Source organism: Psittacula echo (assembly GCF_963264785.1).
Source record: "Psittacula echo genome assembly, chromosome: 7".
Classification (NCBI taxonomy): Eukaryota; Metazoa; Chordata; class Aves; order Psittaciformes; family Psittacidae; genus Psittacula; species Psittacula echo.
Genome location: NC_137740.1, coordinates 25,136,673 through 25,149,100, shown reverse-complemented (window position 1 = coordinate 25,149,100; position 12,428 = coordinate 25,136,673).

Below are 12,428 nucleotides of genomic sequence, written 5' to 3'. Positions count from 1 at the left end.
AGTTATAGTCAGATGGCGTATCTTGACTCATTCACATCATGCATACATAGTTTCCTGACAGACGAAATGAACTTTCAATTGAAATGCTGTTCCTACAACCAATGCTAAGAATCACATTTTCAGTAGCATTATGTGTGTTGGAGGTCACGATTAAAATGTCCAAAAGTAACTCCATCACTTAGATTTAAAACATGACGAAAATCTGCATAAAGCAATCTTCTGAAGTGAGAATCCCAAAACAAAGTCTGGCATTTCTGAACACTGTGCAAAACCACAACACTCTTAACCTCCAAGAGGTCATTAAAGTAAGAGGGATAAATTAATTATGAATCCTTGTATTACTATCATAGTTGATCTTATTTGTTCCTTGGGCTGTTGCTTTCTCTTCCAAATGACCCATATTAAACTTGCCAACTCTGTCCCCGTTGATTGTGGGAGGTACTTCAAAAGACTCAGAAATTCCTAGACATCATGTCAAGCAGCCTGGTGAATGCCAGTCATATAGGACAGGTCTTCTGGATGCTGAAGACTGTTGAACACCATGGACAGATTTCTCAGCCAGATCTAAACCAAATTCTTGCACACTGGCATGGGCAGACGGGCACTCTGTGAGATTCTCTGCTCCCAGATCACAATGCTGTTCAGCCAAGCCAACAAAGGCTTCCCACTAGCGTAACAGAACATAGGTTTCAGTTCAGCTCAGAGCAAAGACATGAAAAGCAATCTCATTTTCCGGTTGCCTTGAGCTACTGACTTTGGTTTCAGCACTGCTGCATTGCTCCATGTCGTGGAACTTCACAGGAAAGGGATATGAGAAAAATCTTGGGGCACTTAAGCAATAGTTTAAAATGCCAACCTGGATACTACATCAAAACAAGTTCTTGCCTTTGATCCCAGAGAAATTAGATAAACCGAACTAAATGCTAGTGAAAGTTATAGCCACTTCCTGAAGATCTGGCTCAAACTGCCTCAGCGGCCCCGATTCCAAAGAAGTGAGCACATTTTGTATCAGCTGAGGACTTGGCCTGGCAAAGGTGAAGGCGATCCTTTTTACGCATCAAGAAAAGAGGAGGAGTCAACAGAAGGAGAGAGGTCTTTCAGATGATCCAGGCAGACAACTTCAGTTGTCGGCAGTCCATGAGCAACCTTCCAAAACGCCACTGTGCCGGCTTTCCTTACCCCTAGTGATGCTATTTCTTTGGCAGGAGCCTCCTGAATCTGGGCTCTTTCCAAGGTGGCATCGGAAAGAGCGCCCTCTTCATCCTCATCCTCAAGTGAGCTCTGCAGGAAAAGGGGAAAGAAAGAAATCAAGCTTCAGTTTCCGTAGCAAGACAATTAACTATTTGATTAAATAGCTCTCCAAACTTCCCATTTACAAACATAACTTTCTTTCTCCCTTCTGCCTTGTTCTGTTTTGCTTTGGTTACAGATACATTGCACGCATGCCTTTTCTGGCCCTGCTACAGTATGCTGAAACACCTCTGCTTATAAAGAAATCTCTGTTGACTATGAAGATTTTATTCCCTTTAGTTTTGATTCTAGGCTCTTTTTTAATAGTCCTTTGAAAAAGAAATTTCTTTTCTCCTCCCCTAGAAGTCTGTAACACTCTGGTGTCCTTTAAGCCAAGCACTCCCCAGAGGACTCTGGCCTTAACAATTACGTCGCACTGTCTATTAGTTAGGGTACTGGGAATACTTCCCACTCTACCTGGGGCCTCCTGTACCTCTGAGCAGAGTTTTGCCACCTAGCTCTGTATTTGTGTCTAAAGTAGTTCAAAGCCTAAGGACTGTGTCCCTCCCCCCCACTGAGTTATAGTCAGATGGCGTATCTTGACTCATTCACATCATGCATGCATAGTTTCCTGAAATACTAAATGAACTTTCAGTTACTTACCCCTAGGGATGCTATTTCTTTGGCAGGAGCCTCCTGAATCTGGGCTCTTTCCAAGGTGGCATCGGAAAGAGCGCCCTCTTCATCCTCGTCCTCAAGTGAGCTCTGCAGGAAAAGGGGAAAGAAGGAAATCAAGTTTCAGTTTCCGTAGCAAGACAATTAACTATTTGATTAAATAGCTCTCCAAACTTCCCAATTTCAAACATAACTTTCTTTTTCCCTTCTGCCTTGTTCTGTTTTGCTTTGGTTACAGATACATTGCACGCATGCCTTTTCTGGCCCTGCTACAGTATGCTGAAACATCTCTGTTTATTAAGAAATCTCTGTTGACTATGAAGATTTTCTTCCCTTTAGTTTTGATTCTAGGCTCTTTTTCAATAGTCCTTTGAAAAAGAAATTTCTTTTCTCCTCCCCTAGAAGTCTGTAACACTCTGGTGTCCTTTAAGCCAAGCACTCCCCAGAGGACTCTGGCCTTAATAATTATGTCGCACTGTCTATTAGTTAAGGTACTGGGAATACTTCCCACTCTACCTGGGGCCTCCTGTACCTCTGAGCAGAGTTTTGCCACCTAGCTCTGTATTTGTGTCTAAAGTAGTTCAAAGCCTAAGGACTGTGTCCCTCCTCCCCACTGAGTTATAGTCAGATGGCGTTTCTTGACGCACTCACATCATGCATGCGTAGTTTCCTGAAAGACTAAATGAGCTTTCAGTTACTTACCCCTAGCGATGCTATTTCTTTGACAGGAGCCTCCTGAATCTGGGCTCTTTCCAAGGTGGCATCGGAAAGAGCGCCCTCTTCATCCTCCTCCTCAAGTGAGCTCTGCAGGAAAAGGGGAAAGAAAGAAATCAAGCTTCAGCTTCCGTAGCAAGACAATTAACTATTTGACTAAATAGCTCTCCAAACTTCCCATTTACAAACATAACTTTCTTTCTCCCTTCTGCCTTGTTCTGTTTTGCTTTGGTTACAGATACATTGCACGCATGCCTTTTCTGGCCCTGCTACAGTATGCTGAAACACCTCTGCTTATAAAGAAATCTCTGTTGACTATGAAGATTTTATTCCCTTTAGTTTTGATTCTAGGCTCTTTTTCAATAGTCCTTTGAAAAAGAAATTTCTTTTCTCCTCCCCTAGAAGTCTGTAACATTCTGGTGTCCTTTAAGCCAAGCACTCCCCAGAGGACTCTGGCCTTAATAATTACGTCGCACTGTCTATTAGTTAGGGTACTGGGAATACTTCCCACTCTACCTGGGGCCTCCTGTACCTCTGAGCAGAGTTTTGCCACCTAGCTCTGTATTTGTGTCTAAAGTAGTTCAAAGCCTAAGGACTGTGTCCCTCCCCCCCACTGAGTTATAGTCAGATGGCGTATCTTGACTCATTCACATCATGCATGCATAGTTTCCTGAAATACTAAATGAACTTTCAGTTACTTACCCCTAGGGATGCTATTTCTTTTGCAGGAGCCTCCTGAATCTGGGCTCTTTCCAAGGTGGCATGGGAAAGAGCGCCCTCTTCATCCTCGTCCTCAAGTGAGCTCTGCAGGAAAAGGGGAAAGAAGGAAATCAAGTTTCAGTTTCCGTAGCAAGACAATTAACTATTTGATTAAATAGCTCTCCAAACTTCCCAATTTCAAACATAACTTTCTTTTTCCCTTCTGCCTTGTTCTGTTTTGCTTTGGTTACAGATACATTGCACGCATGCCTTTTCTGGCCCTGCTACAGTATGCTGAAACATGTCTGTTTATTGAGTAATCTCTGTTGACTATGAAGATTTTCTTCCCTTTAGTTTTGATTCTAGGCTCTTTTTCAATAGTCCTTTGAAAAAGAAATTTCTTTTCTCCTCCCCTAGAAGTCTGTAACACTCTGGTGTCCTTTAAGCCAAGCACTCCCCAGAGGACTCTGGCCTTAATAATTACGTCGCACTGTCTATTAGTTAGGGTACAGGGAATACTTCCCACTCTACCTGGGGCCTCCTGTACCTCTGAGCAGAGTTTTGCCACCTAGCTCTGTATTTGTGTCTAAAGTAGTTCAAAGCCTAAGGACTGTGTCCCTCCCCCCCACTGAGTTATAGTCAGATGGCGTATCTTGACTCACTCACATCATGCATGCATAGTTTCCTGAAAGACTAAATGAACTTTCAATTACTTACCCCTAGGGATGCTATTTCTTTGACAGGAGCCTCCTGAATCTGGGCTCTTTCCAAGGTGGCATCGGAAAGAGCGCCCTCTTCATCCTCCTCCTCAAGTGAGCTCTGCAGGAAAAGGGGAAAAAAAGAAATGAAGAGCTCTGCCAGGGTTGGAGCGTTTCCCGCTTCTTTGGGCAACTTCTTCCAGTGTCTCACCACTCTCACAGTAAAGAACTTGTTACTTATATTGTTACTGAACTTCCGTTGCTCAAGTTGGAACCCGTTGCCCCATGTCCTATTGCTACAGTCCCTGCTGAAATGAGTGGTTTTGTCTCAACAAATTTTATCTAAGAATGTTTTTAAAATTTATTTTGCAGTTGATATTTTTCTCTAGGTAGAAATTTAAAAATAAAATGTTTGCAAGGTTTTGCATTGACCTGCAAGGCATGAAAGTATAAAATTCACCTCCCCAAATCCCCCTAATCTCCATACACACACATCTGTGTTGATTTAACTACCTACACTGTCAAAAACTTCATTCCCTCACTTGAATTGAAGATTATTACACTGTCAGGCTGTGAATCAGTATACCGGCACTTGTAACATTGATTGGGACAACCGATAATCACCCTCTGCCTCTGACATTAGGTGCCCTTGCACTTTGTCATGACTTGTATCAATGATACAATGCAGCGCTTCCCTCCCTGCCTGCACCAAAGTCTAGAAAAATGCAACTACTCAGTTGAATTACCAAATACAAAATTAGTCAGCTTTTATAAAGCAGTATCATTACAGTACTAGGGAAAGGCTTTTTCTGTTCAGCGGTTGCAAGTTTTTGTAACGTTAAAATTCTTACAATGAAAACCAGAAAATAATCAAGAGGGGGGGAAGCATTGGAATGATGTCTTATTGCTGTTTATTCCTGGAGCAGGCTCTGAAGTCCATAAGCAGCTCTCCAAAATGCCACTGTGCCAGCTTTACTCACCCCTAGCGATGGTGTTCCTTTGTCAGGAGCGGCATGAATCATTGCTCTCACCAGGATGACATGGGAAACAGCACCGTCTTCCTCCTCACCGATGCTCTGCCAGGAAAAGGGGAAAGAAAGAAAAGTAAGAGAAAGGAACGTTTTCCCTCCTCTGCTAACCACAATCTATACCAGGTGCTCTACTGCTTCATGCAGAGCTGAGGGCAGAAAATGGTCTGCACAAAGTAAATAGAACAATCGAAGCAATACAGGATACTTTTAGATTGAGGGAACACTGAAGGTATTCTTGGCAAGCAGTCCTTTCCATACCAAAATCATCATGTCACAAGCTGAATGACAAATGGTGGGAAGGGAGATCTCCAGACGCTTCTGAGGTTGAAGAGCACAATGACTCCCCACCAGTTCTCCCAGGACACGGTCAAATGGAGCTGGCCTTGGCGTACAGCAAAGCTCCTGGACAAGCTGGTGACTTCAGCCAGATGGAGACTTGGATCCTGCAGCAGACCCTGCACCAGCACAGCCCACATCTTGCTCAGCTGGAACTTTAGCATGAAGTTAGACCTGAACTGCCTACGAGCTGCATGAGGTTAGTAGTCTTTCATGAGAATTCAAACACAACTCCAAGAAACAGAAAAAAAAACCAAAAAAAAACCAAAAAAGAAGAAGTATCTACAATCCCACAAGGTAATATTTTTCAGTAATTTGTTCGTATAAAGATGATACAGAACAGCTAGAACAGAGCAAGAAGAGGCAGTGTCCAAAGCACTCGAGAACTGCACAGCGCTTGAAACAAGACTGTGTTGGGGGATAGTGGGGTATTAACGAAGTGCAAGTTGCTTCTGCTGTTGAGTTCGCTCTGTTTGTAAACAATGGGACTCTGTTCCTTTATCTTACGATTTCTTCACAGAGGAATAGGCAAACATGCATAGAAAGAAGAAGACAGGGAGATGGAGCTTACCGATTTTTTCAGTGAAAGGACTGATTTTCCCATCTTTTACACACACACACAGACAGAGACTTTTCCATTTAGTATTATCACTATTGTAACCACCGAGTTTTCTGCCACAGCTTCTAGACTGTGTCAGAAATCAGGTCCAACAGACATGAGTAAGAAAAATATCTTACGGACATTGTGATATAATGGGTCATTTTGTTTGCATCAGCTGAATTAAGGAAAAGAAAGCCCTCTTCCTGATTTGTGACTCACGTGGCTGTCACATACAAGTGTCACTCAAAAGATTGCCTTCTCTGAGTTGCAGACCTTTCTTTCCTTTTTTGTTTTGCACCTACGGATGGTGCAATCATTAGATTGGTCGTGGCACAAACACACATTGGGTTGATTTAGCAAAATTCTTGTTTTCCCCGATTGTTCTCTCGTCCCCATAAACAGGGTGATTCTCCATTAGAAGCGTTTTACTGTCAATACATTTACAAGTTTGTTATTTTTGTTTTGGCTAGTAGCTACTCAATCCTTCTCCTCATTCCCAAATTCCTTGCCATAGTTTATGTTCTTCTCTAGCAAGCTTCAGTTTCCGTAACAAGACAATTAACTATTTGATTAAATAGCTCTCCAAACTTCCCATTTACAAACATAACTTTCTTTCTCCCTTCTGCCTTGTTCTGTTTTGCTTTGGTTACAGATACATTGCACGCATGCCTTTTCTGGCCCTGCTACAGTATGCTTAAACATCTCTGTTTATTAAGAAATCTCTGTTGACTATGAAGATTTTATTCTCTTTAGTTTTGATTCTAGGCTCTTTTTCAATAGTCCTTTGAAAAAGAAATTTCTTTTCTCCTCCCCTAGAAGTCTGTAACACTCTGGTGTCCTTTAAGCCAAGGACTCCCCAGAGGACTCTGGCCTTAATAATTACGTCGCACTGTCTATTAGTTAGGGTACTGGGAATACTTCCCACTCTCCCTGGGGCCTCCTGTACCTCTGAGCAGAGTTTTGCCACCTAGCTCTGTATTTGTGTCTAAAGCAGTTCAAAGCCTAAGGACTGTGTCCCTCCCCCCCACTGAGTTATAGTCAGATGGCGTATCTTGACTCATTCACATCATGCATACATAGTTTCCTGAAAGACGAAATGAACTTTCAATTACTTACCCCTAGTGATGCTATTTCTTTTGCAGGAGCCTCCTGAATCTGGGCTCTTTCCAAGGTGGCATGGGAAAGAGCGCTCTCTTCATCCTCTTCTTGAATTGAGTGCTGCAGGGAAAGGGGAAAGAAAGAAATCAAGCTTCAGCTTCCGTAACAAGAAAATTAACTATTTGATTAAGTAGCTCTCTAAACTTCCCATTTACAAACATAACTTTCTTTCTCCCTTCTGCTGTGTTTCATTCTGCTTTGGTTACAGATATGTTATGTATGCCTTTTCTGGCCCTGCCACAATGCACATGCTTAAAGAGCAGAAATCTCTGTTGACTATGAGGAAAGGGGATAGAAAGAAAAAAAGGAGAAGAGAAGAGAATAGAAGAGAAAAGAGGGAATGGGAGGGAAGGGGAAGGAGGAGAAGGGGAGGGGAGGGAAGGAGGGAGGGAAGGAAGAAGGAGGGAAGGAAGGAAAGAGGGAAGGAAGGGGAGGGAGAGAGGAAAGCAGGAAGGAAGGAAGGAAGGAAGGAGAGAGAAATGAATATTTTCCCTCTTCTGCTAACCACCATCTATTGCAGAATCTCATTTTCCAGCTGCCTTGGTCTACTGCCTCTACCTTTTTCCCAGTGCTCAAGTAATCGTTAAGGCAGATTTGTTGGGGGTTTTTTTTCCTTCGATCTAAAGGGAAATAATTGAAGTGAAGCAGGATTTCAGCTTATCTATGCACCTCTCATTTTCTTTAATGCTACATTCATTCTATCTGATTTCACACGATCCTACAAAGATTTTATTACCCTCTTCTAGCTCTGCTACAGTGGTAGGCACCATTAAATCAGACTCCTACTTCACAGCTTGCTTTTGAGCACTCTTTAGATTTACAAGAATTGTAAAGAAATATCCCTCTGCAACCCTGTGATGGGTTTTCATCATACATACCACTCAAACAATTAAAGTGTGGGGGTTTTACTAGTACCACAGCCTTGAACACAGAAATCCTTAATTTAGAAAGGGTATCCTTCAAGCGCATTGCCATAAAATCCAGGCTTGGGGAGGGTGGGGCTTGGTTTTCTGAATTGCTTTTCTGTTTGTTTTTATCTCCTCCACCTCTAAAATATCCCACAGTCAAATACAACAGTCTGTACACCAGTGACTTGCCTTCTGCTGGCATCTCTCTGGTGAGACTCTCCTTTTTCTTCCACAACATCCTTGAAGACACATGCATTTCAAGGAGAAATCCAGGAACTGTTTGAAGAAAGCAGAAAGGCAGTTTTGAAATGTGGATAGCAATACATTTGATTTCAGTGTCCATTGTATTTCTCTCCCTTTTGTGAAACACAACAATTGGATACGATCATTACACAGATAAGGAAGATGCTCAGTGATGTTCAATGGAGGCAGTGCCAGCCACTCACAACCAGTGGCATGGTTACATACACCCAAGCTCTCTGCCTAGATCCCTTAAACTTCTGCTTTCTCTGACATTAGAGGGAGTATTGCTATTGCGGAGGCCTAAACCAGTAAGCTAGAAAGCATATCAACTTCTCCCTCTTGACTGCGCTGCATATGTAAGTGCAGTGCTAAGACTTCCTCAATCAGCACAGCTCTACATTAAGAAAATGTGTGTTAAACGTGTTTCTGGAAGTAACCTGTTTTGCTAGGGGAGCCACAAATGCTTTTACCAGCCTAAGTCATCTCCAGTCTTTTCCCCTTTATGTTGTTATAACTCTTGTCTTTCACCTATTGCAGAATCTGAGCTTTCCAAAGCCCATATTCCTACGCTCCAGACCAGTCAAAGTGCTGCATTTTGATGGAAAGGAAAGGGAAAGGGAAAGGGAAAGGGAAGGAAATGAAGGAAGACTTTCTTTCTCATTCAGGTATTTAATATTCACTTTGGGGATCCCTCAGAACTTGCTCTCCTGCTGCCTGTTTCCTTTATTACAGGGGGAATTAAGGACACAAAGGTATGCGTGCGTTTGTGTGTGTACTTTTTCCCTAGGGCTGCTGCCCTAGAGCAACCTCACAAAGCTGTGTAACTTTCTAATAGTAAGAAATATCTAGCAGGATAATGTAGATAGCAGAAGTCTACACAGCCCGAGTGTAACTTGAAGCAGCGAAAGAGGTTCCTATCCTTTTGAGCGGTGTTTTCGCTTTGTGATTCAATAGATTTGTTATGATATTACAGGTTGTAAAGAATGGGGCAACTAAAGTCAAGAACATGTCGCTCCCCACAGGGAACAGGGGTTCCTTCCCACGTAACATCAATCATGAATAAGCACAATGGGTTAATCTTGCAGAAGCCAGTGTTTCTGTTACTTTTTTATTCTTCATGTGGTCACAGCTATTATGTATCTGAGTGAAAAACACAGGGGCTGCTTCTCAGTGTGACTTCAAACACTTCAGATCCCACTTGGAAACTCAAACATTCTTCTGAGAATCTTACAGTGTAAGAGAGCTAGAACTGTTCTAGAATCCACTGCTGACGAGCTAGAACTGTTCTAGAACCCACTGCTGACAACCTAGAAGCCACCTAGGTGTAACAACACATATGGTGCGCTTTTAGAAAATCTTCCTTAAATGAGGAACTTACTCATTCTTCCTTCCTTCCTTCTTACTTCTTCCTTCCTTCCTTCTTACTTCTTCATTCCTTCCTTACTCATTCTGCCCTTTCTGATACATCATAGAATCCTAGAATGGTTCGTGTTGGAAGGGAGCTTAAATCTTACCCAGTTCCAACCCCTTGCCACGGGCAGAGACACCTTCCACTAGACCAGATTGCTCCAAGCCCCATCAAACCTGACCTCGAACACTGCCAGCAATGGGGCATCCACAGCTTCTCTGGGCAACCTGTGCCAGTGCCTCACCACCCTCACAGTGAAGAATTTCTTTGTAATATTCCATCTAAATCTGCCATCTTGCAGTTTAAAACCACTCCCCCTTGTCCTATCAGTACATGCCCTTGTCAAAAGCCCCTCTCCAGATTTCTTGCAGGTCTCCTTAGGCACTGGAAGCTGCCATAAGGTCTCCCCTGAGCCTTCCCTTCTCCAGGCTGAACAACCCAAACTCTCTCAGCCTGTTTCCTTACAAGAGTTGCTCCAGCAGCACCTTCGTGGCCTCCTCTGGAGTTGCTCGAGCAGGTCCACGTCCCTTTTGTGCTGGAGGCCCCAGAGCTGAACACAGCACTGCAGGTGGGGTATCAGGAGAGCAGAGCAGAGGGGGAGAATCCCCTCCCTCGACCTGCCGGTCACGCTCCTTTTGATACAGCCCAGCGCACGGCTGGGTTTCTGGCTGCAGGCTGCAAGCGCACACTGCTGGCTCCTGTGGAGCTTCTCAGCAACCAACCACCCCTCAAGACCCCCACCCCCCCCCCCCAAGTCCTGCTCCTCAGAGCTGCTCTCAATCCAGCCTCAGCACAGCCTGTAGTTGTGCTTGGCAGCCTGTATCTGTTCTTGGGACGGATGTTAAATGTCAACTAACACTATCACAAGAAGCCACCTGTGCTATAATAGCGGGGTGATTAGTGTCTTCTGACCAGAAACATCAAGCCAACGCTGTTTGTTTTTCACATCTCCTAGCAACCCATCAGCCATGGGACACACGCTGTGCTGGCCCTGCGTTGTGCGACCCCCCCGCTTCGTGCCTCCCCGCCGGGGCTGTGCGAGGGTGTCGGGGTCCTGTTTGGCTCGTACCCGCCTGAAAGCACGACGGCAGTTAGGGAACCTGCTCCTCCGCGACATGTTCCGCCGCAGGCCCGCAGGGACCGGAGGCACCTGGAGCGCGTCGACGGGCGGACTGAGCCTCTGTTGACAGCCGCGGCGGTGATACCCGCATCCGTCACCACGGCAACAGAACGCGCCCTCAGACAATTCGCGGCGGGCAGCCGACCAATGGCAGATCGCCTCACACGCCGCCCCGCCCACCGCCTCGCGCGTGCCCTCGCGCCGCGGCCGGGAAGCCTCTGTCTCAGCGCGGCTGTGCCGGGCGCGAGTCCCCGGCCGGCGCGCTGGCCACGGCGAAGCAGACGGTGTCGTCGGCGCGGTTCCGCCGGGGGGATGTGCACGAGCACGACGAGAAGAATCAGAATAGTCAGGGCTGGAAAGGACCTTAAGATCACGTGATTCCAACCCCCCTGCCATGGGCAGGGACACCTCACACTAAACCATGTCACCCACGGCTCGGTCCAACCTGGCCTTGAACACTGCCGGGGATGGAGCATTCACAACTTCCCTGAGCAACCCATTCCAGTGCCTCACCACCCTCACAGGAAAGATCTTCCTCCTTCAACCTAAACTTCCCCTGTTTAAGTCTGAACCCGTAACCCCTTGTCCTATCACTACAGTCCCTAATGAAGAGTTGCTCCCCAGCATCCTTATAGCCCCTCTTCAGACACTGGAAGGCTGCTCTGAGGTCTCCACGCAGCCTTCTCTTCTCCAGGCTGAACAGCCCCAACTTTCTCAGCCTGTCTTCATACGGGAGCTGCTCCAGTCCCCTGATCATCCTCGTGGCCTTCCTCTGGACTTGTTCCAACAGTTCCATGTCCTTTTCATGTTGAGGACACCAGAACTGCACACAATACTGCAAGTGAGGTCTCACGAGAGCAGAGTAGAGGGGCAGGATCACCTCCTTCGACCTGCTGGTCACGCTCCTCTTGATGCAGCCCAGGATACGGTTGGCTTTCTGGGCTGCGAGCGCACACTGCAGCCAGCTCATGCTCAGTTTCTCATCAACCAACACCCCCAAACCCTTCTCCGCAGGGCTGCTCCAAATCTCTTCTCTGCCCAACCTGTAGCTGTGCCTGGGATTGCTCCGACCCAGGTGTAGGACCTTGCACTTGGCATGGTTAAACTTCATGAGGTTGGCATCAGCCCACCTCACAAGCGTGTCGAGGTCCCTCTGGATGGCATCCCTTCCCTCCGGCAGAGCCAGTGATCGTGACTAAATGGATCATTAATCCAGATGGCAGTCCAGTTCCTTTACCCTTTCTTGCAGAAGATATTATCCATGCTATCAGAGAAAGAAAATTCTCCTATGAAACCATAAAAGCCTGAAAGCTAACTTTCACCCCTCACTTTCCCCAGGAGCAGCTGAGAGGTTCTACCTTCCAAGCTATTAATTGTCTCTTACTATTCAGAACAGCTGAGCATCCAGCAACCCTTAGTTGAAGTTACCCTCACCACACTCCTGAGGCATAAGTGGCATAATCTCAGCTGTACTAACAGGAGGCACAAAGAGTCTGTATAACTTGCTCAAAGTATCCACAAAGTCTGCGGTAGAGGCAAGATCTCAGTGCTCCCTTTGCAAGCCAGGGCTCTTATCTCTTCCAAAACCAGACAGCGCAGAGGCAAGA